This window comes from Rutidosis leptorrhynchoides, chromosome 2, assembly GCF_046630445.1.
Source record: "Rutidosis leptorrhynchoides isolate AG116_Rl617_1_P2 chromosome 2, CSIRO_AGI_Rlap_v1, whole genome shotgun sequence".
NCBI classification, from domain to species: Eukaryota; Viridiplantae; Streptophyta; class Magnoliopsida; order Asterales; family Asteraceae; genus Rutidosis; species Rutidosis leptorrhynchoides.
Window position 1 is genome coordinate 485907315 of NC_092334.1, and position 26117 is coordinate 485933431.

Consider the following 26117-nt stretch of genomic DNA (forward strand, 5'->3'; position numbering starts at 1 on the left):
TATAGAGTATCCACCTGAGTGCCGTAGATGTTTTAAGCAGTCTCTTCCCAAAAGGGATAACAAGATTCATAGGTTCTCAAAGTATCTTATATTACATTTTCGAAGGAAAGTCGCATGAAAGGTGTGGTCTTTGAACGAAAATGAACTCTTCGAGTGGTTTGTTCTGAATTTATCCGTGTACTTAAGGGGATGTGCGGATGAGAAGATACGTGAACCCTTGGTCCTAACGAATGGTTTACTCCGAGTGAAAAGAATCTCCAAAAATGATTCTTGTGTCTCAACATACTGATTCATAGAGATGAGGTTTACGAGGGTGTTGTGAATTGCCGTGAAGTATTGAGAATAGTAATCCACCTAGTACCTTTCCTACAATAGGGTGACCACTGAGTGTACCTCAGAAAACTGATTTATCGTCCCGCGTTTTTGTCATGTCTAGCTTTAAAAGGAACATTTTATGGGTGCAAAGATTTTCTAACAAATTTTATAAAACCGCCTTCCAAAGTGGCTCAAGAGTTTTTAACAAAGATCATAATAGTAAGTTTCATTTTTAACAGAGGACGAGAAAAAGTGTGATCCATACATGGTGTAGTCTAATATGAAAACCTTTAATAAAATCAACTAAGGGAGTTTTGAAAAACAAAACCTTTAATCGTTTGTCGTGACAACGTAAACGGAACGAAGTTCCTCGTAAATTTAGAAGTAGGTACAACGTTTACCATTTGACACAAAACTATTTGACTTAAGTTGAATAACTCGGTAAAGGAGCGGTTTTTAAGTAATTTGAAGATATAACTTAGTAGCAAATAAGTAAGTATAAATTTATACATATATGATTTTATAAATCGTGTAAGTGACAGAAAAGTTTTTAGTACTTTCATTGTCTGTAAATCTTGTGAGGACCGCACAAATAAACAACGTGTAAATTTTTTGATAAACATAGTTTTTCGTATTTCAAGGGTTACGAGTTGGAAAGATTGAGTGGAAAAGCTTTGAATCATCGGGTGACCAGTTACTAGGTAATGAAAACAAATGACATAAATGTTGTTTTGGTAATTATCAGGACACAAGTCTTTGGGCCAAAAATATTTACGTGCGAAGCTATTGCTAAAAATGAGGTACGAAGGATAGAGCACGAGGATGAGGAGTTAATTGCTTCTTGAATTTGTAAAGTGCCAAACAGGTTATGACTAGTATTAAAGTCAGAATAATAATGGTATTAATACCACTAAATGTGAATCCCTTGGAATAAGTCAGGACTTAGAGTTATGTAAGAAAGAGCATTGTTCCAACAGGCGTGGCAGATAAGATTCTTGGGGTAACGCAATGATTTTAAATGGTTTAAGTGTTAGTGGATGCCCAAAGGCTCTGAATGACGTGGTAGTAAGTACCTTCATCACATATACACATGAATTTCTCAATTTCGACGGTTGTCAGTCTTCATGATGACTTGGATACGAATAAGCAACGAAAAATTTTATATAATAAGCAACGAAAGTTTTATAGAAATTGTTTATGGTGACAATGTAAGAGAAGAAACAAAGTTCTTAGTAAATTAGGGTTATGTACAACACGTACCGTCAAAGTATAATATCTTTTGAATGAAAGATTTGATTTGTAAAAGTGAAAGTAAAGTTTCATATGTATTTGTCGAAAATAAGTAATCATTTACTTTATTTTATATAACGGGTACGATTTCAAAAAAAAAAATTTCTTTGCATGAATGGCAAACAAAATAAATTTATTTTTATAAAGCTTTGAGAGGATAGCACAGTAAAATAATGTGTGTATAATTTTGGCAAACAAAATTTTTCATATTTCGGAGGTTACAAGTTGGAAAAGATTGATGAGAATCGAGTAAAAGACTTTTGAAAATTTCGAGTGATATTTGAGGTAATAAAAACCATTGAATTTATGTGTGATTGACGACTATTAGTAGGCCATAAGTCCTTTGACCAAAAATGCTTAAGTGTGAAGTTGTTGCTCATAAGTGAGATACGAATGGGAGAGTATGAGGATGAGGGTTAACCACTCATTGATTTTAGGAAAATTTCGAACTGGTATGACTAATATCGAGGTAAGAAAGATGATGTTGTGGTTATCATCGAATAAGAAATTCCTCATAATAAGTTAGGATTTAGAGTTGCGTAAGAATGAGTATCAAACGAGATTCTTGGGTAATCTTCAATATAGAATTTGATTTGCTGAAGTGACGGAATACAATTTCCTTTAAGTATCGTTGTGACGACCCGAAAATTTCCGACCAAATTTAAACTTTAATCTTTATATTATTCCGACACGATAAGCAAAGTTTGTTAAGTTAAATCTCAAGAATTTTAAACTGTGTTCATACATTCATTATAACCTCGACCAAATTCCGACGATTCACGAACCGTTATATATAAATAGATATGTATATGTATATATATATTATAACTTGAGAATATTAATAAAGTATTAAACGTATAATACTTTACACGAACGTATTTGTTTCAATATGATTTTCGACGAAATTAAAAAAATATATATATTAAATGATTGAATTATCAGAAACATTGAATTATGATTACAAGTCTTTGTTGAGAGGTCCACTATGATTTGAAAAAATCTATTCCTCTTAACGATATTCAGAATAATTTGTAAAGCTATTTATAAATAAAAACAAAAAGTGTCATTTACGAAAGTTAGACAAAAGTTAGTGGAGAATTGGTTTCCATAATATTCTATTAATCTATTTTCAAACGTACAACGACGTTTTCAGTTTAAAAAGAACTTTATTATTAAAATGTATATAACTTTTATAAATATCTAGAATCACTTTTGACAACTCATTACTTAACCAGTATAATAAATATAACGATATTTATATTTTATTTTATTAAATATATATAACTATTTAAATTAATATTATATATATTTATACGCGTATTATATATACATAGTTTTTATACTTTTACTATACTTTAATTTTACCTTTACTTTACTTTTACTTTACTTTAACTTTAATAATTCACTTTAATAATTCATACTTTAATAATTCACTTTAATAATTCATACTTTAATAATTCACTTTAATAATTCATACTTTAATAATTCACTTTAATAATTCATACTTTGATAATTCACTTTAATAATTCAAAAATCTATTATAAATAGAATTCAATAGGTTTCATTATTTCATAGAAACTTGAAAATATATTTCTCTGAACTCTCTCAATCGATTTATATATATATATATATATATATATATATATATATATATATATATATATATATATATATATATATATATATATATATATATATATATATATTGCTCTGTATTATTTCAAGATATTATTAGTATACATAAAATATTACGACGGAGTACTGTCCGAGTGATTTCAAAATAGTTTTTTTGAATGAGTCGAAGCTAAGAAAATTATGGGTTATAGCTATGGAGGTGATGGGTATGGTTCATGGGTATGCTCGTGAGGTCAATCTAGTGTTTATCATCTCCGTTGCATCTACGTACTTTCCTGCAATATTGAATCTCGATATTGATACGTTCGTGAATCCGAGGCCAACCTTGCACTTGTTAAATGACGTTATATGTATTTTTACTACGAAATACAGTATTGTGAGTTTCATTTGCTCCCTTTTATATATATTTTTGGGACTGAGAATACATGCGCTGTTTTTATAAATGTTTTACGAAATAGGCACAAGTACTAAAACTAATTCTACGTGGGTTTAAACCAGAAATATACCCTTAGCTTGGTAACATTAAACTACTTGTCTATGTACGGTAGGCTCGAATCCTAAAGATAGATCTATTGGGCCTGACAAACCCCATCCTGACTATGGGATGCTTTAGTACTTCGAGGTTATTTTAAACACACCTGATCTGGTGTACTTCAGAGGGTAAAACATGAACGTTAAGGCTTGTTACCGGGTGCCTACAACTTATAGAATACTTTTATACACTTGCAAGTGTACATATATTTATAAACGAAAATCTTGTGGTCTATTAATATATTGAAATGATTGTTATGATAAACCTATGAACTCACCAACCTTTTGGTTGACACTTTAAAGCATGTTTATTCTCAGGTATTAAAGAAATCTTTCGTTGTGCATTAGCTCATTTTAAGGATATTACTTGGAGTCATTCATGGAATATTTTGAAAGACGTTGCATTCGAGTCATTGAGTTCATCAAGATTATTATTAAGCCAATTATAGTTGGATGTATTATGAAATGGTGTGCATGCCGTCAACTTTCGTTGTAAAGAAAGTTTGTCTTTTAAAAACGAATGCAATGTTTGTAAAATGTATCATATAGAGGTCAAATACCTCGCGATGTAATCAACTATTGTGAATCGTTTATAATGTATATGAACGTGTCCTTTCAGTTGGTATCAGAACGGTGGTCTTAGCGAACCAGGTCTGCATTAGTGTGTCTAACTGATAGTTGTTAGGATGCATTAGTGAGTCTGGACTTCGACCGTGTGTGCATGTCAAAAGTTTTGCTCATCATTTTTATCGAAAATTACCTGCTTATCATTCTTAGTCTAGACACATCTTATTGCATTGATTGCATGAATAGTGTATAGACAAAATTCATATCTTAGCGTATCTGCTAATTCATATCTTATCGTATCTGTTACTGTAAACTTTGCCTGACATATTCCGTAAATTCCTCCGTAATCTACGAAACCTTTTGCTCTATATAATTAGAATACCACCCGATAGCCGGAAAATCATTTCATATCGAAAAATTCTTTATTCAATCGTACGAAATGGAATTCGTCATTAGTTTAAGTCCCTCGGATTCCGAAATGGAATCCCACTCAAGTTCCGAAAGCAGTGTGACCGGAATGGATCAACCAATTAGTCATCATCTATTCTGGATGAATTGGGGATGGGTTCATAGCCTCCTTAATCATTGGAGACAAGAAGAAGGTGATCCCTTCCATCCACCACATTGCCTTCTTGGTGAAGAACCTGAAGCACTTACCGGCGTACCTATCCGAAACACCATTTTCTCTCTTATTTCTAGAGTATCTCGTCACGATTACATACTACACCAAATTCTAGATTTTATTTATCCGCTCGTCTGAATCGACAATCACCCCGGTGTAATAGAAGAAGTCAACGAGCTTTGCGCTCGGGTAGTGGCTTTGGAGAATATGGTGCAAAGGTTACAAACACCAGCAGCAGCACCAGCAGCATAAACAGTACCACCATCAGCAACACCAACAGTACCATCACCACCACCAACAACAAAATCCACATCCTACACCGCAACATCACAATCTGTATCTCAAACATCAACGTCATACGCTCTGTAAATATCCAGGAATATCAACAACAACAAACGATGAAGTATTAATTCATAAACTTCATTGAAGAGATATCTCTGCGGCAGTTATGTAATCTCCAAAATCTTAGAGATTATTTAATTCTGACCGTAAATCAGATGAGTGAACGGAGATGGTAGAGTAGAAACTTTGATTGAAAATGGTGTACGATTTACAAGCTAGAATTGTTTTGCCAACAGCATCAACAGGACTGTAGCATCATCAACACAGTCAGTGCCGTTAGTATCGTTAGAATCAACAGCACCTGTAACATCACAAACTCTGTCAGTTCAAGAATCATTGTGGACATCATTACGAATCAACAACAAATATATTGTATCAACGAGTTATGAAGTATTAACTCATTTCCAATCGAAAGATTTATATGTATATTTTATATGTATAAATTTTTAAACCATAATAAATCTTCCCGTACTAAGCTATTATGTGTGAATCTTAACTACTCAGTTAATTCATATTACAAATATGCAATGATGTACGTCCTTCGTCCGCAACTTAACCATCGTTAATTACAATCTCTGTCTCAATTCAATAAAAATCCAATTCATAATAAATCAAGTGTATTATTCGAATATATGTTTGATTTTACACTTTCATCATCGATGTACTCGAAACTTTTCAAATAACATCATTTGTACCTTGCGAAGTTCACAAGAATTTCACGAAAACCAACAAATAACAAAGTAATGATTCATAATTTCAATATTATTGAAGAAATACTTATGCAATTTATAAAGTTTTAGGGATTACTCAACTCTAGTTTCAACCATAAAACAAATGAGTTTAATTTAATATTAACTCATTAAATCTATATTACATCTAAAGAAAATATACACATATATTTTCATAAAGACTGTAATAAACTTCTTTTGTACAAAATATTAATTGTGAAATTTTTTTTTAACGGGTAGGTAATACCCGAGAGATATATAAATTCACAATTAATATATTACATTTTTCGAAACTGATTCTGCAATAATCAACTATACTCCCTACTTTCACAACAATATCCTTTCTTTCATATAAATCAAAACAATCATACTCATTCAAATTCAATTACATATTTTGATTTTGGAAATCGCATAATTCAATTCGAAATATAACCAGTATCATCACTCTTAGATTCCTATATCTTTCAAAGCTATACTTTGACTTCAAAACTGTGTTAGAACATCATATGTTTTAACAATTACAATATGTGCTCAAACCTTTCGAAATTCCTGAAGACACTTCAACTAAGGAACAATCGAGATGATGATCCAACCACATGTTACCCACAGTTATACACCTGAAAAACTCTCAAAACCCAAGTCATAGTTCGACACGTATCCGTGTTAGACCCTTTAGCATTTACTAGCTAAAATAACTTTTCAATTCCGTTTCAAAATAGACAGTTTTGTCACAGCTCCAGCAAGTCAACTTCGACTTCTCAATCAAAACAGTCTTATTATAACCTCGATAGATACGTTGCCCTTTCGCCAACATTACAGGGGAATCGTTTATATTCACCACATTAGCAATAAACTTACCAACAACTTCACTGATCTTTGACTTTCCAAAAAAAAAATCATTATAATTATCGAAACCCTATCATATACTCATTCGTACCTTATAACAAGAATTGTCATACCAATTATTGAGAATCAGCAATCAGTATTTTGAAACCTCGCAGCATGTCTACATTAACAATTACATATACACACAACGTCTACCTCCAAGACTTACATTCTTTGAATGAGAAATTTCTGAAAAACACCCTAAACTGCGAACCAGTTCTCGAAATTTTGAAAAATGCTGATGAAGCAGCAAAAACTGTAAACGACCTTAACAGTAAAAAGTTGGATGATAAAGGATAGTATATTGGCAAAGCTCAGAAAAAGAGAAGCTTTGGAACTGGAAAACGGATTGAGCAAAGTATGAAGGAGGCTGTGGACAAATCACAAAGGCTGAACCTGCCTTCAAAGAATTCAAATGATTCAGTACTTGCTGAAGTCATTAACGAATACCTTGCTCCTGACTCTAAACCCCTGTGGACAATATCCTTCATCATCCTCTGATATTAGACATTCTAAGATATCATCGTATCTTTCATTATAAATATCATCCATACTTCTGAAGATATTTTTATAATTATTCTTATCTGATATCATTTACTTCTTCGCGGTATCTGTATTATATCATAAAAGAAACTATTTTAGTTTCTAAATTCTGAAACATTCGAGTTTAAAATAGGAATATTCTTGAAGAAGTGTTGGGAGCTGAAGCATGAGTTAGTATAATATAATGACACTTGATCAACGTGATTATATTACAGTAATTCATGCTGAGTTTCTAAATGGAACATGATGATTCACAGATCATAACGTCATCATGTGCTATGTTACACGACTCTTGTATTCTCTTTGATCTCTAAATATCAAGAAAATATTTCTTGATGATTCGGTCTTTTCCGAGGTATTCTGGTAATTTGACAAGTCAAGATCGTGCCATTACAATTTCCTTCCTAGAACATTAACAATGTTCATTCTGAAATTTATATCTGTGAATTCTGGACCATTACAAGTGGTGCTTAATCGCAAGAAGAAGAAACGAAAGGACAAAGCTCCGAACTAGAAATGGGAGTATAAATCATAGCAAATAGAAGAGAGCATTAACTGTGGATGACAATGATTATAGAAGAAGCAAGGACTTTGAAATATAAGGGAAGATATAAAACTCAACAACAACCCAGAAATCACAAACCGTATATATCAATGCATATAGCAATATGAAGACACGGGAGAACTAAAAATCCTATAAAACCAAGAGTATAGTAGAAGTAAATAGATTCTTCCGGAGGTATATGAAAAAGAAGAGCGACAGATATGAAAGTGAGGAGTATATCAAGAATCAGCACTGGATGAAGCATATTGACAAATACTTTAAAATATGAGTTGAGAAGGTGTGAGTTGTAAGAAAACAAATGAGGTGGATTTATAGTGAAATATCCGACAGAGAAATCAAAATGGATTATCGCATTAATTCGAAGAGGATCATAATTTCCTTAATCGCCGAATAATCAAATCCAATATAGATTACAAATATTTTCTTTTCGGAGATCAATCGTGATGACGTCAAAAGATACGACGAATCACTATTATCTTATTTCATTCATTTACGATAACTTCACTCACACGCTTCGAGTAATCGAATTATTTTATCCATTCTTCTTGAACATGATAAAACTCTATAATCGTTATAATAACATTCTCATTGTTAGTCATGACGACCTCTATCAAATTTCGGGGACGAAATTTATTTAACGGGTAGGTACTGTGACGACCCAAAAATTTCCGACCAAATTTAAACTTTAATCTTTATATTATTCCGACACGATAAGCAAAGTTTGTTAAGTTAAATCTCAATAATTTTAAACTGTGTTCATACATTCATTATAACCTCGACCAAATTCCGACGATTCACGAACCATTATATATAAATAGATATGTATATGTATATATATATTATAACTTGAGAATATTAATAAAGTATTAAACGTATAATACTTTACACGAACGTATTTGTTTCAATATGATTTTCGACGAAATTAAAAAAATATATATATTAAATGATTGAATTATCAGAAACATTGAATTATGATTACAAGTCTTTGTTGAGAGGTCCACTATGATTTGAAAAAATCTATTCCTCTTAACGATATTCAGAATAATTTGTAAAGCTATTTATAAATAAAAACAAAAAGTGTCATTTACGAAAGTTAGACAAAAGTTAGTGGAGAATTGGTTTCCATAATATTCTATTAATCTATTTTCAAACGTACAACGACGTTTTCAGTTTAAAAAGAACTTTATTATTAAAATGTATATAACTTTTATAAATATCTAGAATCACTTTTGACAACTCATTACTTAACCAGTATAATAAATATAACGATATTTATATTTTATTTTATTAAATATATATAACTATTTAAATTAATATTATATATATTTATACGCATATTATATATACATAGTTTTTATACTTTTACTATACTTTAATTTTACCTTTACTTTACTTTTACTTTACTTTAACTTTAATAATTCACTTTAATAATTCATACTTTAATAATTCACTTTAATAATTCATACTTTAATAATTCACTTTAATAATTCATACTTTAATAATTCACTTTAATAATTCAGACTTTGATAATTCACTTTAATAATTCAAAAATCTATTATAAATAGAATTCAATAGGTTTCATTATTTCATAGAAACTTGAAAATATATTTCTCTAAACTCTCTCAATCAATTTATATATATATATATATATATATATATATATATATATATATATATATATATATATATATATATATATATATATATATATATATATATTGCTCTGTATTATTTCAAGATATTATTAGCATACATAAAATATTACGACGGAGTACTGTCCGAGTGATTTCAAAATAGTTTTTTTGAATGAGTCGAAGCTAAGAAAATTATGGGTTATAGCTATGGAGGTGATGGGTATGGTTCATGGGTATGATCGTAAGGTCAATCTAGTGTTTATCATCTCCGTTGCGTCTACGTACTTTCCTGCAATATTGAATCTCAATATTGATACGTTCGTGAATCCGAAGCCAACCTTGCACTTGTTAAATGACGTTATATGTATTTTTACTACGAAATACAGTATTGTGAGTTTCATTTGCTCCCTTTTATATATATTTTTGGGACTGAGAATACATGCGCTGTTTTTATAAATGTTTTACGAAATAGGCACAAGTACTAAAACTAATTCTACGTGGGTTTAAACCAGAAATATACCCTTAGCTTGGTAACATTAAACTACTTGTCTATGTACGGTAGGCGCGAATCCTAAAGATAGATCTATTGTGAAATGTCCCGTTCTTATTGATTAAAAACGTTCCATATTAATTGATTTCGTTGCGAGGTTTTGACCTCTATATGAGACGTTTTTCAAAGACTGCATTCATTTTTAAAACAAACCATAACCTTTATTTCATAAATAAAGGTTTAAAAAGCTTTACGTAGATTATCAAATAATGATAATCTAAAATATCTTGTTTACACACGACCATTATATAATGGTTTACAATACAAATATGTTACATCGAAATCAGTTTCTTGAATGCAGTTTTTACACAATATCATACAAACATGGACTCCAAATCTTGTCCTTATTTTAGTATGCAACAGCGGAAGCTCTTAATATTCACCTGAGAATAAACATGCTTTAAACGTCAACAAAAATGTTGGTGAGTTATAGGTTTAACCTATATATATCAAATCGTAACAATAGACCACAAGATTTCATATTTCAATACACATCCCATACATAGAGATAAAAATCATTCATATGGTGAACACCTGGTAACCGACATTAACAAGATGCATATATAAGAATATCCCCATCATTCCGGGACACCCTTCGGATATGATATAAATTTCGAAGTACTAAAGCATCCGGTACTTTGGATGGAGTTTTTTTGGCCCAATAGATCTATCTTTAGGATTCGCGTCAATTAGGGTGTCTGTTCCCTAATTCATAGATTACCAGACTTAATAAAAAGGGGCATATTCGATTTCGATAATTCAACCATAGAATGTAGTTTCACGTACTTGTGTCTATTTTGTAAATCATTTATAAAACCTGCATGTATTCTCATCCCAAAAATATTAGATTTTAAAAGTGGGACTATAACTCACTTTCACAGATTTTTACTTCGTCGGGAAGTAAGACTTGGCCACTGGTTGATTCACGAACCTATAACAATATATACATATATATCAAAGTATGTTCAAAATATATTTACAACACTTTTAATATATTTTGATGTTTTAAGTTTATTAAGTCAGCTGTCCTCGTTAGTAACCTACAACTAGTTGTCCACAGTTAGATGTACAGAAATAAATCGATAAATATTATCTTGAATCAATCCACGACCCAGTGTATACGTATCTCAGTATTGATCACAACTCAAACTATATATATTTTGGAATCAACCTCAACCCTGTATAGCTAACTCCAACATTCACATATAGAGTGTCTATGGTTGTTCCGAAATATATATAGATGTGTCGACATGATAGGTCGAAACATTGTATACGTGTCTATGGTATCTCAAGATTACATAATATACAATACAAGTTGATTAAGTTATGGTTGGAATAGATTTGTTACCAATTTTCACGTAGCTAAAATGAGAAAAATTATCCAATCTTGTTTTACCCATAACTTCTTCATTTTAAATCCGTTTTGAGTGAATCCAATTGCTATGGTTTCATATTGAACTCTATTTTATGAATCTAAACATAAAAAGTATAGGTTTATAGTCGGAAAAATAAGTTACAAGTCGTTTTTGTAAAGGTAGTCATTTCAGTCGAAAGAACGACGTCTAGATGACCATTTTAGAAAACATACTTCCACTTTGAGTTTAACCATAATTTTTGGATATAGTTTCATGTTCATAATAAAAATCATCTTCTCAGAATAACAACTTTTAAATCAAAGTTTATCATAGTTTTTAATTAACTAACCCAAAACAGCCCGCGGTGTTACTACGACGGCGTAAATCCGGTTTTACGGTGTTTTCGTGTTTCCAGGTTTTAAATCATTAAGTTAGCATATCATATAGATATAGAACATGTGTTTAGTTTATTTTAAAAGTCAAGTTAGAAGGATTAACTTTTGTTTGCGAACAAGTTTAGAATTAACTAAACTATGTTCTAGTGATTACAAGTTTAAACCTTCGAATAAGATAGCTTTATATGTATGAATCGAATGATGTTATGAACATCATTACTACCTTAAGTTCCTTGGATAAACCTACTGGAAAAGAGAAAAATGGATCTAGCTTCAATGGATCCTTGGATGGCTCGAAGTTCTTGAAGCAGAATCATGACACGAAAACAAGTTCAAGTAAGATCATCACTTGAAATAAGATTGTTATAGTTATAGAAATTGAACCAAAGTTTGAATATGATTATTACCTTGTATTAGAATGATAACCTACTGTAAGAAACAAAGATTTCTTGAGGTTGGATGATCACCTTACAAGATTGGAAGTGAGCTAGCAAACTTGAAAGTATTCTTGATTTTATGAAACTAGAACTTTTGGAATTTATGAAGAACACTTAGAACTTGAAGATAGAACTTGAGAGAGATCAATTAGATGAAGAAAATTGAAGAATGAAAGTGTTTGTAGGTGTTTTTGGTCGTTGGTGTATGGATTAGATATAAAGGATATGTTATTTTGTTTTCATGTAAATAAGTCATGAATGATTACTCATATTTTGGTATTTTATGAGATATTTCATGCTAGTTGCCAAATGATGGTTCCCACATGTGTTAGGTGACTCACATGGGCTGCTAAGAGCTGATCATTGGAGTGTATATACCAATAGTACATACATCTAAAAGCTGTGTATTGTACGAGTATGAATACGGGTGCATACGAGTAGAATTGTTGATGAAACTGAACGAGGATGTAATTGTAAGCATTTTTGTTAAGTAGAAGTATTTTGATAAGTGTCTTGAAGTCTTTCAAAAGTGTATGAATACATATTAAAACACTACATGTATATACATTTTAACTGAGTCGTTAAGTCATCGTTAGTCGTTACATGTAAATGTTGTTTTGAAACCTTTAGGTTAACGATCTTGTTAAATGTTGTTAAGCCAATGTTTATAATATCAAAAGAGATTTTAAATTATTATATTATCATGATATTATGATGTACGAATATCTCTTAATATGATATATATACATTAAATGTCGTTACAACGATAATCGTTACATATATGTCTCGTTTCAAAATCATTAAGTTAGTAGTCTTGTTTTTACATATGTAGTCCATTGTTAATATAATTAATGATATGTTTACTTATCATAATATCATGTTAACTATATATATAACCATATATATGTCATCATATAGTTTTTACAAGTTTTAACGTTCGTGAATCACCGGTCAACTTGGGTGGTCAATTGTCTATATGAAACATATTTCAATTAATCAAGTCTTAACAAGTTTGATTGCTTAACATGTTGGAAACATTTAATCATGTAAATATCAATCTCAATTAATATATATATAAACATGGAAAAGTTCGGGTCACTACAGTACCTACCCGTTAAATAAATTTCGTCCCGAAATTTTAAGCTATTGAAGGTGTTGACGAATCTTCTGGAAAAAGATGCGGGTATTTCTTCTTCATCTAATCTTCACACTCCCAGGTGAACTCAGGTCCTCTACGAGCATTCCATCGAACCTTAACAATTGGTATCTTGTTTTGCTTAAGTCTTTTAACCTCACGATCCATTATTTCGACGGGTTCTTCGATGAATTGAAGTTTTTCGTTGATTTGGATTTCATCTAACGGAATAGTGAGATCTTCTTTAGCAAAACATTTCTTCAAATTCGAGACGTGGAAAGTGTTATGTACAGCCGCGAGTTGTTGAGGTAACTCAAGTCGGTAAGCTACTGGTCCGACACGATCAATAATCTTGAATGGTCCAATATACCTTGGATTTAATTTCCCTCGTTTACCAAATCGAACAACGCCTTTCCAAGGTGCAACTTTAAGCATGACCATCTCTCCAATTTCAAATTCTATATCTTTTCTTTTAATGTCAGCGTAGCTCTTTTGTCGACTTTGGGCGGTTTTCAACCGTTGTTGAATTTGGATGATCTTCTCGGTAGTTTCTTGTATAATCTCCGGACCCGTAATCTGTCTATCCCCCACTTCACTCCAACAAATCGGAGACCTGCACTTTCTACCATAAAGTGCTTCAAACGGCGCCATCTCAATTGAATGGTAGCTGTTGTTGTAGGAAAATTCTGCTAATGGTAGATGTCGATCCCAACTGTTTCCGAAATCAATAACACACGCTCGTAGCATGTCTTCAAGCGTTTGTATCGTCCTTTCGCTCTGCCCATCAGTTTGTGGATGATAGGCAGTACTCATGTCTAGACGAGTTCCTAATGCTTGCTGTAATGTCTGCCAGAATCTTGAAATAAATCTACCATCCCTATCAGAGATAATAGAGATTGGTATTCCATGTCTGGAGACGACTTCCTTCAAATACAGTCGTGCTAACTTCTCCATCTTGTCATCTTCTCTTATTGGCAGGAAGTGTGCTGATTTGGTGAGACGATCAACTATTACCCAAATAGTATCAAAACCACTTGCAGTCCTTGGCAATTTAGTGATGAAATCCATGGTAATGTTTTCCCATTTCCATTCCGGGATTTCGGGTTGTTGAAGTAGACCTGATGGTTTCTGATGCTCAGCTTTGACCTTAGAACACGTCAAACATTCTCCTACGTATTTAGCAACATCAGCTTTCATACCCGGCCACCAAAAATGTTTCTTGAGATCCTTGTACATCTTCCCCGTTCCAGGATGTATTAAGTATCTGGTTTTATGAGCTTCTCTAAGTACCATTTCTCTCATATCTCCAAATTTTGGTACCCAAATCCTTTCAGCCCTATACCGGGTTCCGTCTTCCCGAATATTAAGATGCTTCTCCGATCCTTTGGGTATTTCATCCTTTAAATTTCCCTCTTTTAAAACTCCTTGTTGCACCTCCTTTATTTGAGTAGTAAGGTTATTATGAATCATTATATTCATAGATTTTACTCGAATGGGTTCTCTGTCCTTCCTGCTCAAGGCATCGGCTACCACATTTGCCTTCCCCGGGTGGTAACGAATCTCAAAGTCGTAATCATTCAATAATTCAATCCACCAACGCTGCCTCATATTCAGTTGTTTCTGATTAAATATGTGTTGAAGACTTTTATGGTCGGTATATATAATACTTTTAACCCCATATAAGTAGTGCCTCCAAGTCTTTAATGCAAAAACAACTGCGCCTAATTCCAAATCATGCGTCGTATAATTTTGTTCGTGAATCTTCAATTGTCTAGACGCATAAGCAATCACCTTCATTCGTTGCATTAATACACAACCGAGACCTTGCTTTGATGCGTCACAATAAATCACAAAATCATCATTCCCTTCAGGCAATGACAATATAGGTGCCGTAGTTAGCTTTTTCTTCAATAACTGAAATGTTTTCTCTTGTTCATCATTCCATTCAAATTTCTTCCCTTTATGCGTTAATGCAGTCAAGGGTTTTGCTATTCTGGAAAAGTCTTGGATGAACCTTCTGTAGTAACCAGCTAGTCCTAAAAACTGGCGTATGTGTTTCGGAGTTTTCGGGGTTTCCCACTTTTCAACAGTTTCTATCTTTGCCGGATCCACCTTAATACCTTCTTTGTTCACTATGTGACCGAGGAATTGAACTTCTTCCAACCAAAATGCACACTTTGAAAACTTAGCGTACAATTCTTCCTTCCTCAATACTTCTAACACCTTTCTCAAATGTTCACCGTGTTCTTGGTCATTCTTTGAGTAAATAAGTATGTCATCAATGAAAACAATGACAAACTTGTCAAGGTATGGTCCACACACTCGGTTCATAAGGTCCATGAACACAGCTGGTGCATTAGTTAAACCAAACGGCATGACCATAAACTCATAATGACCGTAACGTGTTCTGAAAGCAGTCTTTGGAATATCATCTTCTTTCACCCGCATTTGATGATACCCGGAACGTAAGTCAATCTTTGAATAAACAGACGAGCCTTGTAGTTGATCAAATAAGTCGTCGATTCTCGGTAGTGGGTAGCGGTTCTTGATGGTAAGTTTGTTCAACTCTCGATAGTCGATACACAACCTGAATGTACCATCTTTCTTCTTGACAAACAAAACAGGAGCTCCCCACGGTGATGTGCTTGGTCGAATGAAACCACACTCTAAAAGTTCTTGTAATTGGCTTTGCAGTTCTTTCATCTCGCTGGGTGCGAGTCTGTAAGGAGCACGAGCTATTGGTGCAGCTCCTGGTACAAGATCTATTTGAAATTCAACGGATCGATGTGGGGGTAACCCCGGTAATTCTTTCGGAAATACATCGGGAAATTCTTTTGCAATGGGAACATCATTGATGCTCTTTTCTTCAGTTTGTACTTTCTCGACGTGTGCTAGAACAGCATAGCAACCTTTTCTTATTAGTTTTTGTGCCTTCAAATTACTAATAAGATGTAGCTTCGTGTTGCCCTTTTCTCCGTACACCATTAAGGGTTTTCCTTTTTCTCGTATAATGCGAATTGCATTTTTGTAACAAACGATCTCTGCTTTCACTTCTTTCAACCAGTCCATACCGATTATCACATCAAAACTCCCTAACTCTACTGGTATCAAATCAATCTTAAATGTTTCGCTAACCAGTTTAATTTCTCGATTCCGACATATATTATCTGCTGAAATTAATTTACCATTTGCTAATTCGAGTAAAAATTTACTATCCAAAGGCGTCAATGGACAACTTAATTTAGCACAAAAATCTCTACTCATATAGCTTCTATCCGCACCCGAATCAAATAAAACGTAAGCAGATTTATTGTCAATAAGAAACGTACCCGTAACAAGCTCCGGGTCTTCTTGTGCCTCTGCCGCATTAATATTGAAAACTCTTCCGCGGCCTTGTCCATTCGTGTTCTCCTGGTTCGGGCAATTTCTAATAATGTGGCCCGGTTTTCCACATTTATAACAAACTACATTGGCATAACTTGCTCCGACACTACTTGCTCCGCCATTACTCGTTCCGACACCATTTGTTCCTTTCGTTCTATTAACCGCTGGTCCGTAGACCTCACACTTCGCCGCGCTATGACCATTTCTTTTACACTTGTTGCAAAATTTGGTGCAGAACCCCGAGTGATACTTTTCACACCTTTGGCATAACTGCTTCTGATTGTTGTTGTTGTTGTTGCGGTTATTATTGTTGTTGGGATGATTGTTGTAGTTGCTGTTGTTGTTGTTGTTGTTGTTGTTGTTGGGCCGTTTGTTGTAGTTGCGATTGATGTTGCGATTGTTGGGATAATTGTTGCGATTATTGTTGTAATTGCTGTTGTTGTTGTATTGGTGATTCTTATCACCGTTTTCCTCCCACTTTCTTTTGACTTGCTTCACATTGGCCTCTTCAGCAGTCTGTTCTTTAATTCTTTCTTCAATCTGGTTCACTAGTTTGTGAGCCATTCTACATGCCTGTTGTATGGAGGCGGGCTCGTGTGAACTTATATCTTCTTGGATTCTTTCCGGTAATCCTTTCACAAACGCGTCGATCTTCTCTTCCTCATCTTCGAATGCTCCCGGACACAATAGGCACAATTCTGTGAATCGTCTTTCGTACGTGGTAATATCAAATCCTTGGGTTCGTAACCCTCTAAGTTCTGTCTTGAGCTTATTGACCTCGGTTCTGGGACGGTACTTCTCGCTCATCAAGTGCTTGAATGCTGACCACGGTAGTGCGTACGCATCGTCTTGTCCTACTTGCTCTAGATAGGTATTCCACCATGTTAACGCAGAACCTGTGAAGGTATGCGTAGCGTACTTCACTTTGTCCTCTTCAGTACACTTACTTATGGCAAACACCGATTCGACCTTCTCGGTCCACCGTTTCAATCCGATCGGTCCTTCAGTTCCATCAAATTCCAAAGGTTTGCAGGCAGTGAATTCTTTGTAGGTGCATCCTACACGATTTCCTGTACTGCTAGATCCAAGGTTATTGTTGGTATGTAGCGCAGCCTGTACTGCGGCTATGTTTGAAGCTAGAAAAGTACGGAATTCCTCTTCATTCATATTCACGGTGTGTCGAGTAGTCGGTGCCATTTCCTTCAAAATAGTCAAATGGAACAAGTTAATCATACAGAATATTAAGAGTAGTTAATAGTATTTCGTAGCATAATATGAACTCATTTATAAAAGCTTTTTCTTCATATTAGCGTTTTATAAGTTTAAATTCGGGTAGTACCTACCCGTTAAGTTCATACTTAGTAGCTAATATACAATTCAACTACTACAATTCTATATGAAAAACTGATTATAATAATATTTCGCGTTCAAACTTTTACACAATATTTTACAAACTTACAATACCGCTTATTTTACATATAGCATGAAATATAGCACACAATAAATTTGATACAAGATGGTTGTGAAGATAATTCTAGCTAGTACACAAGTCGTTCAGCAAAGGCAATAAAGACACGTAATTCATACGTCCAGAAACAAGTCATGCATTCTGGTTTTACTAGGATTACTTCCCATCCTTGGTCTTGTGGAACATAACCGTTATGGCCGTTGATAAAACAGCGTGTTGTAACGTCGTTAAAGGGACGAGGGTTACGTAATGTCCAACAGTCCCGTAACAATCTAAAAACCTCATTTCTTACCCCAATTACCGACTCCGTCACTTGTGGGAACGTTTTGTTTAATAGTTGTAGCCCGATGTTCTTGTTCTCACTTTGGTGAGAAGCGAACATTACTAATCCGTAAGCATAACATGCTTCTTTATGTTGCATGTTAGCCGCTTTTTCTAAATCACGAAGTCCAATATTCAGATAATTTGAGTCAAAATAATTTCTTAACCCATTGTGTAAAATAGCATTTGGGTTCCCCGCAATATATGCGTCAAAGTAAACACATCGTAACTTATGGATTTCCCAATGTGATATCCCCCATCTTTCGAACGAAAGCCTTTTATAAACCAAGGCATTCTTGGAACGTTCTTCGAATGTCTTACAAACTGATCTCGCCTTAAATAGTTGTGCCGAAGAATTCTGACCGACTCTAGACAAGATTTCATCAATCATGTCTCCGGGTAGGTCTCTTAAAATATTGGGTTGTCTATCCATTTTGTGTTTTTATACTGTAAAATAGACAAGAGTTAGATTCATAAAAAAAAAATACTTATTAATACAAGCAATTTTTACACATCATAAAGCATAAGCACACTATATTACATATATTACACCACACGAATACAACTATCTTATTCCGACTCGCTTGTTTCTTCTTCTTCGGTTTTGGTTCGTTTTGCCAAGTTTCTAGGGATATATGATGTTCCCCTAATACGAGCCGTAATTTTCCACATTGGTTTAGAAAAACCTGGTGGTTTAGAGGTTCCCGGGTCATTGTTACAACTTAAGGACTTCGGGGGTTGACGATACATATAAAGTTCATCGGGGTTGGAATTAGATTTCTCTATTTTTATGCCCTTTCCCTTATTATTTTCTTTTGCCTTTTTAAATTCAGTTGGGGTAATTTCTATAACATCATCGGAATTCTCGCCGGAATCCGATTCATCGGAGAATTGGTAATCCTCCCAATATTTTGCTTCCTTGGCGGAAACACCATTGACCATAATTAACCTTGGTCGGTTGGTTGAGGATTCTCTTTTACTTAACCGTTTTATTATTTCCCCCACCGGTTCTATTTCTTCTTCCGGTTCCGATTCTTCTTCCGGTTCCGATTCTTCTTCCGGTTCTGACTCTTCTTCCGGTTCCTCTTCGGGAACTTGTGAATCAGTCCACGAATCATTCCAATTTACATTTGACTCTTCATTATTATTAGGTGAGTCAATGGGACTTGTTCTAGAGGTAGACATCTATCACATAATATCAAACACGTTAAGAGATTAATATATCACATAATATTCATATGTTAAAAATATATAGTTTCCAACAAAAATGTTAAGCAATCATTTTTAAAGAAAACACGGTCAAAGTCCAGACTCACTAATGCATCCTAACAAACTCGATAAGATACACTAATGCAAATTTTCTGGTTCTCTAAGACCAACGCTCTGATACCAACTGAAATGTCCCGTTCTTATTGATTAAAAACGTTCCATATTAATTGATTTCGTTGCGAGGTTTTGACCTCTATATGAGACGTTTTTCAAAGACTGCATTCATTTTTAAAACAAACCATAACCTTTATTTCATAAATAAAAGTTTAAAAAGCTTTACGTAGATTATCAAATAATGATAATCTAAAATATCTTGTTTACACACGACCATTATATAATGGTTTACAATACAAATATGTTACATCGAAATCAGTTTCTTGAATGCAGTTTTTACACAATATCATACAAACATGGACTCCAAATCTTGTCCTTATTTTAGTATGCAACAGCGGAAGCTCTTAATATTCACCTGAGAATAAACATGCTTTAAACGTCAACAAAAATGTTGGTGAGTTATAGGTTTAACCTATATATATCAAATCGTAACAATAGACCACAAGATTTCATATTTCAATACACATCCCATACATAGAGATAAAAATCATTCATATGGTGAACACCTGGTAACCGACATTAACAAGATGCATATATAAGAATATCCCCATCATTCCGGGACACCCTTCGGATATGATATAAATTTCGAAGTACTAAAGCATCCGGTACTTTGGATGGGGTTTGTTAGGCCCAATAGATCTATCTTTAGGATTCGCGTCAATTAGGGTGTCTGTTCCCTAATTCATAGATTACCAGACTTAATAAAAAGGGGCATATTCGATTTCGATAATTCAACCATAGAATGTAGTTTCACGTACTTGTGTCTATTTTGTAAATCATTTATAAAACCTGCATGTATTCTCATCCCAAAAATATTAGATTTTAAAATTGGGACTATAACTCACTTTCACAGATTTTTACTTCGTCGGGAAGTAAGACTTGGCCACTGGTTGATTCACGAACCTATAACAATATATACATATATATCAAAGTATGTTCAAAATATATTTACAACACTTTTAATATATTTTGATGTTTTAAGTTTATTAAGTCAGCTGTCCTCGTTAGTAACCTACAACTAGTTGTCCACAGTTAGATGTACAGAAATAAATAGATAAATATTATCTTGAATCAATCCACGACCCAGTGTATACGTATCTCAGTATTGATCACAACTCAAACTATATATATTTTGAAATCAACCTCAACCCTGTATAGCTAACTCCAACATTCACATATAGAGTGTCTATGGTTGTTCCGAAATATATATAGATGTGTCGACATGATAGGTCGAAACATTGTATACGTGTCTATGGTATCTCAAGATTACATAATATACAATACAAGTTGATTAAGTTATGGTTGGAATAGATTTGTTACCAATTTTCACGTAGCTAAAATGAGAAAAATTATCCAATCTTGTTTTACCCATAACTTCTTCATTTTAAATCCGTTTTGAGTGAATCCAATTGCTATGGTTTCATATTGAACTCTATTTTATGAATCTAAACAGAAAAAGTATAGGTTTATAGTCAGAAAAATAAGTTACAAGTCGTTTTTGTAAAGGTAGTCATTTCAGTCGAAAGAACGACGTCTAGATGACCATTTTAGAAAACATACTTCCACTTTGAGTTTAACCATAATTTTTGGATATAGTTTCATGTTCAAAATAAAAATCATCTTCTCAGAATAACAACTTTTAAATCAAAGTTTATCATAGTTTTTAATTAACTAACCCAAAACAGCCCGCGGTGTTACTACGACGGCGTAAATCCGGTTTTACGGTGTTTTTCGTGTTTCCAGGTTTTAAATCATTAAGTTAGAATATCATATAGATATAGAACATGTGTTTAGTTTATTTTAAAAGTCAAGTTAGAAGGATTAACTTTTGTTTGCGAACAAGTTTAGAATTAACTAAACTATGTTCTAGTGATTACAAGTTTAAACCTTCGAATAAGATAGCTTTATATGTATGAATCGAATGATGTTATGAACATCATTACTACCTTAAGTTCCTTGGATAAACCTACTGGAAAAGAGAAAAATGGATCTAGCTTCAATGGATCCTTGGATGGCTCGAAGTTCTTGAAGCAGAATCATGACACGAAAACAAGTTCAAGTAAGATCATCACTTGAAATAAGATTGTTATAGTTATAGAAATTGAACCAAAGTTTGAATATGATTATTACCTTGTATTAGAATGATAACCTACTGTAAGTAACAAAGGTTTCTTGATCTTGGATGATTACTTGGAATGGATTTAGAAAACTTGGAAGTAAACTTGCAATCTTGGAAGTATTCTTGATTTTATGAAACTAGAACTTTTGGAATTTATGAAGAACACTTAGAACTTGAAGATAGAACTTGAGAGAGATCAATTAGATGAAGAAAATTGAAGAATGAAAGTGTTTGTAGGTGTTTTTGGTCGTTGGTGTATGGATTAGATATAAAGGATATGTTATTTTGTTTTCATGTAAATAAGTCATGAATGATTACTCATATTTTTGTAATTTTATGAGATATTTCATGCTAGTTGCCAAATGATGGTTCCCACATGTGTTAGGTGACTCACATGGGCTGCTAAGAGCTGATCATTGGAGTGTATATACCAATAGTACATACATCTAAAAGCTGTGTATTGTACGAGTATGAATACGGGTGCATACGAGTAGAATTGTTGATGAAACTGAACGAGGATGTAATTGTAAGCATTTTTGTTAAGTAGAAGTATTTTGATAAGTGTCTTGAAGTCTTTCAAAAGTGTATGAATACATATTAAAACACTACATGTATATACATTTTAACTGAGTCGTTAAGTCATCGTTAGTCGTTACATGTAAATGTTGTTTTGAAACCTTTAGGTTAACGATCTTGTTAAATGTTGTTAAGCCAATGTTTATAATATCAAAAGAGATTTTAAATTATTATATTATCATGATATTATGATGTACGAATATCTCTTAATATGATATATATACATTAAATGTCGTTACAACGATAATCGTTACATATATGTCTCGTTTCAAAATCATTAAGTTAGTAGTCTTGTTTTTACATATGTAGTCCATTGTTAATATAATTAATGATATGTTTACTTATCATAATATCATGTTAACTATATATATAACCATATATATGTCATCATATAGTTTTTACAAGTTTTAACGTTCGTGAATCACCGGTCAACTTGGGTGGTCAATTGTCTATATGAAACATATTTCAATTAATCAAGTCTTAAAAAGTTTGGTTGCTTAACATGTTGGAAACATTTAATCATGTAAATATCAATCTCAATTAATATATATATAAACATGGAAAAGTTCGGGTCACTACATATTGGGCCTGACAAACCCCATCCTGACTATGGGATGCTTTAGTACTTCGAGGTTATTTTAAACACAACTGATCTGGTGTACTTCAGAGGGTAAAACATGAACGTTAAGGCTTGTTACCGGGTGCCTACAACTTATAGAATACTTTTATACACTTGCAAGTGTACATATATTTATAAACGAAAATCTTGTGGTCTATTAATATATTGAAATGATTGTTATGATAAACCTATGAACTCACCAACCTTTTGGTTGACACTTTAAAGCATGTTTATTCTCAGGTATTAAAGAAATCTTCCGCTGTGCATTAGCTCATTTTAAGGATATTACTTGGAGTCATTCATAGCATATTTTGAAAGACGTTGCATTCGAGTCATTGAGTTCATCAAGATTATTATTAAGCCAATTATAGTTGGATGTATTATGAAATGGTGTGCATGCCGTCAACTTTCGTTGTAAAGAAAGTTTGTCTTTTAAAAACTAATGCAATGTTTGTAAAATGTATCATATAGAGGTTAAATACCTCGCGATGTAATCAACTATTGTGAATCGTTTATAATGTATATGAACGTGTCCTTTCAATCGTTGTGCAAGTTTGTCCATTGTATCGGTTTCTTTCATGGCTAGAAAGTGAGCAGTTTTGGCGAGATGGTCAATAATAACCCAGATGATGTCCTAACCGCCTTACCGTCTTTACTAGCTTAGTGATGAATTTCTTCCCATTTCCATTGTGGGATTTTGGGTTGTTGTCATGTAACTAATAAGGTTCAGTTTTCGGGCTACATCTCTCCCCATAATAGTTTCACCCTTCATGCGAGGTATACGAATAAATTTTCCTCATTATAAATAAATTCCGCTTTCGTCCTTGAAGTCAGTTTGTTCCAACTATTTCATCAAGTTTCCTAACTTGATGAGTATTAAGTTAATCTTAAAGTTCATCCCCACTATTGCATCCAATTTTCCAAATTGATGGGTGTTAGGTTAATCTTAAGGTTCATTCCAACCAATCTTATTATACTACTGTGAAAATTTTATCAATCTTCTCAAATAATATATGCCTGTACGTAGGTAACTAATCCTTTTCAACTACTACATTAAATCTCCCAAGTTTGGTTAATATGAGGTCATCTCCAAATAACCCACATGTTAATCTTAAAGTACTACCTTAAATTATTCCTCTATCTCTGCCAGCTTACCATTTGCTGGTCCTATAGAATACTTAACTCTCATGGTTGTTAATGGCTTATTATTCATGACGCTAAGGTTCTTAGATATAAGGTTTCTATCATTCTAGTATTAAACAACTCCGAAACAGTAAAACGTTGTGACGAAACGTACCCTAATAAGAATCAGGATCCATGCAAGTTTCCATAACGATTGCTTTACCGCAGGTAAGTTTAAAGTTTTTCCTATATGAGAACTTTCTCCTTAAATGTCCAGGGTGTCGATATCTATAACAAATTTTTGGGTTATCAGTTCTGCAATCAAAGCCCTTCTTGTATAGTATATAGGCTACGCGGTTATACTTTCCCTACCTTTAACAGGCTACAATGTGTATGCTCAAGTGATTCCTGACAAAATTTTCCCTGGATCACCCCATATTCCTCATGTAGTAATATTGGAACTTTTGCATAATTTACTTCAATATAATCACGCTGGCCTGGCGTCATTATATTGTACTAAATCGTGCGTTCATTCCAATACCATTCCATATGGTCAATGTAACGTGATCACTTCAAGTTCTACTCAATTTCATCTAACGGTGCTTTACCTGTGTTGTCTCAAAATAAAACCTACATAATTAATCTCACGGTTTCTTGGTGTGGGTGCGTAAGTTCCATAGGTCATGCATCAATGCCTAAGTGCTCCGAAATTTCTTCGATATATTCGGGTTCAAGTAACATCGTTAGATTCCTTTCTAGAAATTCAATCTGTGTCTCATGTCGAGTCGTACGTGTAGCAAGTAGTAATATGATATGTCTTTAGGCGACTCCCAAATCTTTGGTTATGACTGAGCATCAGTGGAAGACACTATGAGCTTGTGAAACGAGATGCCTTCTCGACTTCTCCAATGCCTAAGTATAGAAGTGTCGTTAGGTCATCGAGCAGTGGGAAAGAATGAAAGAGTTAAGTGACGGTCATGAAAGCATACAGGGTATGTATCAACTGAACAATCTTCTAGATTGAGTGAAGAAATGTTTCGATCTCTGGAACGGTGGAATAGTAGTAACAGGTGGATTACACTACTAGTTCTTAAGGTTAGACGAGTGGGAAAGTAGTTCAGGAAAACATCTGAACCGGGAAGGATAAGTTCTCCAAGTCGGTATAGTGGATAGTAGACAGGTAGCAAGAGCGTAATCAGGCATAACAACTACAGCAGCCTAAATCGTTTACAGCAGCACGTAGCATGGCAATAGTAACAGTATCATACCGAGGTAACATGCTAAAGGCAGATAGTAGCATGCAGTAATATAACACAGTAGCATGCAATCGAAAGTAGGTAATATCATGCAGTAGTGTAAACAAGTAGCAGTATACGATATATAGTAGTAAAAGTAAGCAACAGTATGCAGTAAGTTCAGCGGAAACAAGTTAACTAGCAAGTTGTAGATTAGTCCTATTAGTGAATCCTATTCGGGTCGATCTTGGACTCACTAAAGCAACCTAATTCCCTACAACCAATGCTCTGATACCAAATGTGATGCCCCGTACTAAATCAACATGTACGGACCATCAACAACAGGATCATTACAAGGTTA